Source organism: Pituophis catenifer, unplaced genomic scaffold, assembly GCF_029215685.1.
Source record: "Pituophis catenifer annectens isolate HBS135680 unplaced genomic scaffold, rPitCat1.0.hap2 SCAF_8, whole genome shotgun sequence".
Lineage (NCBI taxonomy): Eukaryota > Metazoa > Chordata > Lepidosauria > Squamata > Colubridae > Pituophis > Pituophis catenifer.
Window position 1 is genome coordinate 78,257,630 of NW_027256888.1, and position 6,446 is coordinate 78,264,075.

Genomic DNA, 6,446 nt, shown 5'->3' on the forward strand with positions numbered 1-6,446 from the left:
CACTCTCTCCTTCCTTTCTTCCTTCCCATCCCCTCTTTCCTCCCTCCCTCCCATCCTCTCCTTCTTTCCTTTCTTTTCCTTCCTTCCTTTCCTTCTGTCCCCTCCTCCCTCCCTCCTTCCCTCACACCCTCTCTCCTTCCTTTCTTCCTTCCTTCCTTCCTTCCCATCCCCTCCTCCCTCCCTCCCTCCCTCCTTCTCTTCTCTTCTCTTCTCTTCTCTTCTCTTCTCTTCTCTTCTCTTCTCTTCTCTTCTCTTCTCCTCTCCTCTCCTCTCCTCTCCTCTCCCCTCCCCTCCCCTCCCCTCCCCTCCCCTCCCCTTCCCTCCCTTTCCCTTCCCTTCTATTCTATTCTAAATTAAAAGATGCTTCCTCCTTGGGAAGAAAATGATGGCCAACCTAGACAGCATATTAAAAAGCAGAGAACAAAGGTGCCTATATAGCCAAAGCTATGATTTTTCCCACTAGTAACGTATGGCTGTGAGAGTTGGACCATAAGGAAGGCTGAACACCAAATCACTGATGTTGTTGGAGTTGTGGTGTTGGAGAAGACTATTGAGAGTCCCTTGGACTGTGAGGAGAACAAATCAGTCGATCCTGAAGGAAATCAACCCTGAATCATGGCTGTCCTTCTCCTAAGCTACCCATCGCAAGCTGACAGCCTGACACCAGTAATGTGGGGAGGAGCAGGGAGGGGAAGGATTCAGGGAGGGAAGCAGGAGGAATTGAAACTAAGCCATACCATCCCTTGGGAAGCACCAGCCACTTGAAGGTCACACTAAAAGAAGGTGGAACTAGCAAGCATGAGAAGATAAGGACAATTTGTTAACACCTAATTGGACATTGACTGATAATCAGAGACTGATAATCCAGGAGCCTGGATAGCTCAACAGACAGAAGCACTGTAATTTAACACTAGCTGTCTGCAATTAAAGTAAGATCGAATCTGGCCAGGCTCAAGGTTGACTCAGCCTTCCATCCTTTCTAAGGTAGGTTAAATGAGGACCCGGTTTGTGAGGGCAATAAGCTGACTTTGTATAAATATACAAAAGGATGAAGGCTATTGCTTAACGCACTGTAAGCCGCCCTGAGTCTCCGGAGAAGGGCGACATATAAATCAAATTAAAAAAAAAAAGACAGAGAGAGAGAGTTGGCTGGGAACAAGAGAAAGTTAACTGCATGCTTGTGCACGAAAATCTCAGATCCGGCTTTGCCCTCTTCTGTAACCACTTTGGTTTTAGTAAAAGTATACTTTTGGCTAATCATGGCCTAGGAGACTTTCTTTTCTAATTGACCAAGTTGGAATGGTAGACATTCTATTCTTTGAAAGGGCACATAATGACAAAGGACAGATACTTTGGCCCAGTGGTGAAAACCAGGGATGGGTTCTAAATTATTTTACTATCGGTTCTCTGGGCGTGGCTTATTTTGTGGGTGTGGCTTGGAGGTCATGTGACTAGGTGGGCGTGGCTAGCTGGTCAGAGTCATTTCTGGAAGGTCCTCGCACTTACGACCAGTCCTCGCACTTACGACCCGACTCATTTGTTTGCTTTTAACACTGATCAGCTGTAGGAAGTCCCGCGGCAAGAGTTTAAAGAGTTTTTTTCCCTCTAGTGATCAGCTGGGACTCAGGAGGCAGCAATAGATTGGGGGTGGGACCAAATAAAAGGTAAGAATAACGTGGGTGGGGGGGATGGGAGGGCGGGGGGAGAGAACCGGTTCGGTGACGTCATATCATCACCACTACCGGCTCGGCCGAACCGGACCGAACCAGGAGGAACCCACCACTGGTGAAAACTGAACTGGTTTATTACCAGTTCACTGGCTGCGCATGCATGCATGCATGTGAGCTGCGTGCCAAGTGCATGCTGCATGCACGCGTGCGCAGAGCACACCATGCACCAAATGCTAGATGCACACACACACACCACAAACAGTGCACACGAAAACAAGGAATGGGAAGGAAGGTAAGTAGAACAGTGCACGGGGGGCTGTGATCAGCTGTGGCGCGTGATCGTCGGAGCCTTTTTTTTACCTTTTAAATGCATTTTTTTAACTACCTATTCGGGCGAATAGGTAGTAAAAAATACTTTAAAAGGTAAAAAAAAAGGATCTGATGATCACGCGCCACAGCTGTGATCATCGGAGCCTTTTTTTTTTTTTTTTTTTACTTTTTAAAAGCATTTTTTACAACTGGTTCCGGAGAACCGGTAATAAAAAAATGCTTAAAAAGTTCAAAAAAAAGAAAAGAAAAAGTTCCGATGATCAGCTGAGCGGTGCGTGGTCGACGGAACATTTTTTATTATTTTTTAAAGCATTTTTAACTACCGTTTCCAGAGAACCGTTAGTAAAAAAAATGCTAAAAAAGAAAAAAAAAAGTTCCAATGATCGCACATCACTCTTTGGAACTTTTTTTTTTTAATTTTTTTTACTATCGGTTCGGCGAACCAGTAGCCTTTTTTATTACTGCTGTGGGCGAACCGGACTGAACCGGTAGCATTTCACCCTGCTTCGGCCACCTAATATGAAGAGAGGAGTCCTTGGAAAAGACCCTGATGTTGAGAAAGATAGATGGCAAAAAGAGAAGGGGGAAAGCAGAGGATGAGATGATTAGGTAGTATCATCAACACAATGAACATGAATTTGGGCAAACTTTGACTGGAGGACAGGGGGCCTGGTGTGCTGTGGTCCATGGGGTTGCGAAGAGACAGACATGACGTAGAGACTGAGCACAACAAGAAGAATTACGGAACGGGCAATCATTACATTTCATTAAGTCACTGCCCCACCCTTGATAGACCAAGGACATTCTGTTGTTGTCAGCTGTGAAGTCGTGTCCGACCCATCGCACCCCCATGGACAACTTTCCTCCAAGCCTTCCTGTCCTCTGCGGAGGAGTCCATTTAAGCTCACGCCGACTGCTTCAGTGACTCCATCCAGCCACCTCGTTCTCTGCCGTCCCCTTCTTCTTTTGCCCTCAATCTTTCCCAGCATTCGGCTCTTCTCCAGTGAGTCCTTCCTTCTCATTAGGTGGCCAAAGTATTTGAGTTTCATCTTCAGGATCTGGCCTTCTGAAGAGCAGTCAGGGTTGATCTCCTCCAGGACTGACCGGTTGGATCGCCTTGCAGTCCAAGGGACTCGCAGGAGTCTACTCCAGCACCAGAGTTCAAAGGCCTCCATTCTGTGACACTCTTCTGAAATGTCTTTAGCATTTACCCTAGTATGGATGATAGAGCAGATCAATCAGAATTGACTTGGTAAGGCACCTCCGTATTTTCAAATGAAGGATCCACGACTTAGAGGAGCATTCGTGATAAGATTTTGCATGCAGAAGAACCCAAAATCCATAGGTCTCTGTGGAAGGATGGCCGAGTGTGCAATTGACACGTTGGGATATTGTCATCATAAAAATAGCAATAGCACTTAGACTTTACAGTGTTTTATAGTCCTCTCTAAGCGGTTTACAGAGTCAGCCTATTGCCCCCAACATTTTGTTTTTTTTAAAAAAAATTATATAACAATATACACAATACAAACAATCAACGAGTGCTCCCCCACCCCTCGGGATCATTCCTGCTTCCAGAATCTTAAAGCTTCTTCTGGTGGTGGTATCCCTCTTCCTCCAGAAAACACATATATTAGGAACTGTTTCCAGATTCCATTGAATTCGTTTACTTTCATTATTCCCCTCCTTACTTTAATATTGCAAGTCAATTTATCATTTATGGCAATATCCCATACTTCCTTATACCATTCTTCCAAACTATAATCACCTTAGTCTTCCAGTTCCTAGAAATCATTAACCTTGCTGCGGTCAACAAATTTATTATCAATAAATTGCCCCCAACATTTTGAGTCCTCATTTTACCCACCTCGGAAGGATGGAAGGATGAGTCCACCTTGAGCAGGTCAGGATCGAACTGCTGGCAGTCGGCAGAATTAGGCTGCAATACTGCATTCTAACCACTGCGCCACCACAGCTCTTATCTCCCATTTCCCAAGGGGAGGCAGACAGTTTGGGGAAATTCTTGTAATGTAAGTGATCAGCGATAAAGAAACCTATTGGACCCATTCTCGGAGCTGTTCTGGTTGCTTGTGCCTGACAGGGATTTGCATAATGGAATTTCAGAAGTTCAATCTGAGCGTGTTCTTAAGGCCACTTAAATTTACACATGGGGGAACCAAGTGGCCTCATTTGCACAGGTCAGTAAATTCCTATACATGAATATTTAACATTATTAGCAAAATATGCAGAATATGCACAAACCCCATTGAAACACTAAGTTCTTACACAATCGTAAAAATAAAATAAATTAAATAAATAAATAAAATAAATCAGAATGAACCACGTGGTTCCAATTTTTTTAAAAAAATAAAATGTCTTTGTCATGGGCCCTCACTCTATTTTCCCGAGGATCAGGATGGGCCAAGCATTACTACTATAGATTAGTCTTTATTGGAATTTATTCTTTTTCTTTATTTACAGGTAGTCCTTGACTTATGACCAGGAAGGGAGCCCAAAATTTCCATCGCAGTTGTTAAATGAATTTTGGCCCATTTTTATGACCTTTCTGGCCACTGCAGCTGTTAAGTGAATCTGGCTTCTCCATTGATTTTGCTCACAAAAATCAATGATCACAAAAAGGTCACAAAAGAGAATCATGTGATCACAATGGAGCCATTTCATGGGTTGTAGAGGTCATTCCCCTCTGGTAGCTGTGGGTAACCCTGGGATACAGCCTTGAGACAGATAAGTCTGGAATGTGCATCGGTCTTTGGATGCCATGCCGTTTTGCCGGTTTCCCATCCCCCCTGGCCTATGGCAACTTGAGAGCAGGCCAGGGATGCTTTGCGAGTTGACATCCGGGACACTGTGATGGTCATAAATATGAACCAGTTGTGCCAAGCAACCGAATTTTAATCACGTGACATGACCGTGGGGATGCTGTGATGGTCATAAGTCACTTTTTTTCAGTACTGTTGTAACTTCGAATGGCCACTAAATGAACTGTTGTAAGTCAAGGACCAGCTGTATTTCTAAAATGGACTAGCTGCTCTTCTTGGCCGCATGGTAACCCTGGGCGGCTTCCAATGTTAAGAGATGAAGCTATATAATTTACAATGATATAAATAAAATACTATGAATACTATAATATCAACCTAGCTCAGTGATGGCTAACCTTTTTCTCGTCGTGTGCCGAAAGTGCCCATAATGCAATTCACCTCCTCTCCGCATGCCTGCACACACAACCCACTCACCTCGCCCCACGTGCTTGCGCATGCGACCCCCCCCACGCTCCCCACACCCCGCCAAGCATGCACGCACAACATCCCAGCCTCCTATTTTTGGCCTAGCAGGCCTCTCTACAGCCTCCTGGGCCCTGTTCTGTCCCCGTCTCACACACGCACACAAACAGACAACCGGGGGTTAAATAAACTGGCAGACAACCAATTCTTCCGATAAGACGCTTGGCAGCAACCCAGTAGCTGCTTGCCAAGAACTTTACTCAATAAACAAAATACCCACAGTCAAGAATTGTCCAGTTCGTAAAATAAATCCAAGGCCGATAATATTGTTTCCAAAGATGCAATGTGACTCGATAGTAGTTAGTTTTGTCCGTCACAGAGTCTGAATGGCCACCTCACCCCCTTTTATACTCTGTGGGGTGTGGTCCAGTGACTCAGCCTAATCTCTGGCACACCTTTTCTTCTGTTGCGCGCGCTTATCTCTGCGACGCTGCCGAGGATCCAGCCAAGACTCATTACCCTCATCACTGTCCACCTGTGGCTGCGTGGACGTGCTTGGCCCCGGCACTATCTCTTGCCCTTCGGCAGACACTGAAGGCATTGCCAGAGAGGAGGGTCCTGGAGAGGGAGGCCTTGCCAACTCCTCTCCTTCACTCTCGGAGTCCTCTCCTGCCGATGACACAGGTTCAGGTAACGGAGCCACAACAGGCCCAAAAGTGGGCTGTGAGGGGGGTGCACCGCACAAACACACACACCGTGCTCCCCCACCCCCCCAATGCATGCACATGTGATCCCCACCCCCACACATCCCAAAAATCAGCTGGACGGCAGGAGGCGCACATATGCATGCGTGGTAGAGTTGAGCTGGGCAACAGCTCGCATGCCCACAAAGAGGGCACACATGCCATAAGTTCGCCATCATGGACCTAGCTAAAAAGTTGGGAGGGCTAAGGCATGTGGAGAAATGAAGAAGAATTTAGAATAAGTGAGTTCGAATAAACTTTCCCATGTTCTGTTTTTGCAGCCTTCCTGTTTTTATGTCTCTGTTGGTGACCATAAATCCAATTTGTTCTTCCCATTATGTCAGCTCTGGCACCTAGAAATATTGCTCCGAAATACTGTCTGCGACGGCACGGAAATATTATTTCTGATTAGGCTGAAAAGCACATCTGGCCTTCTAGCTCGACCCTACAGGAAATGAGTG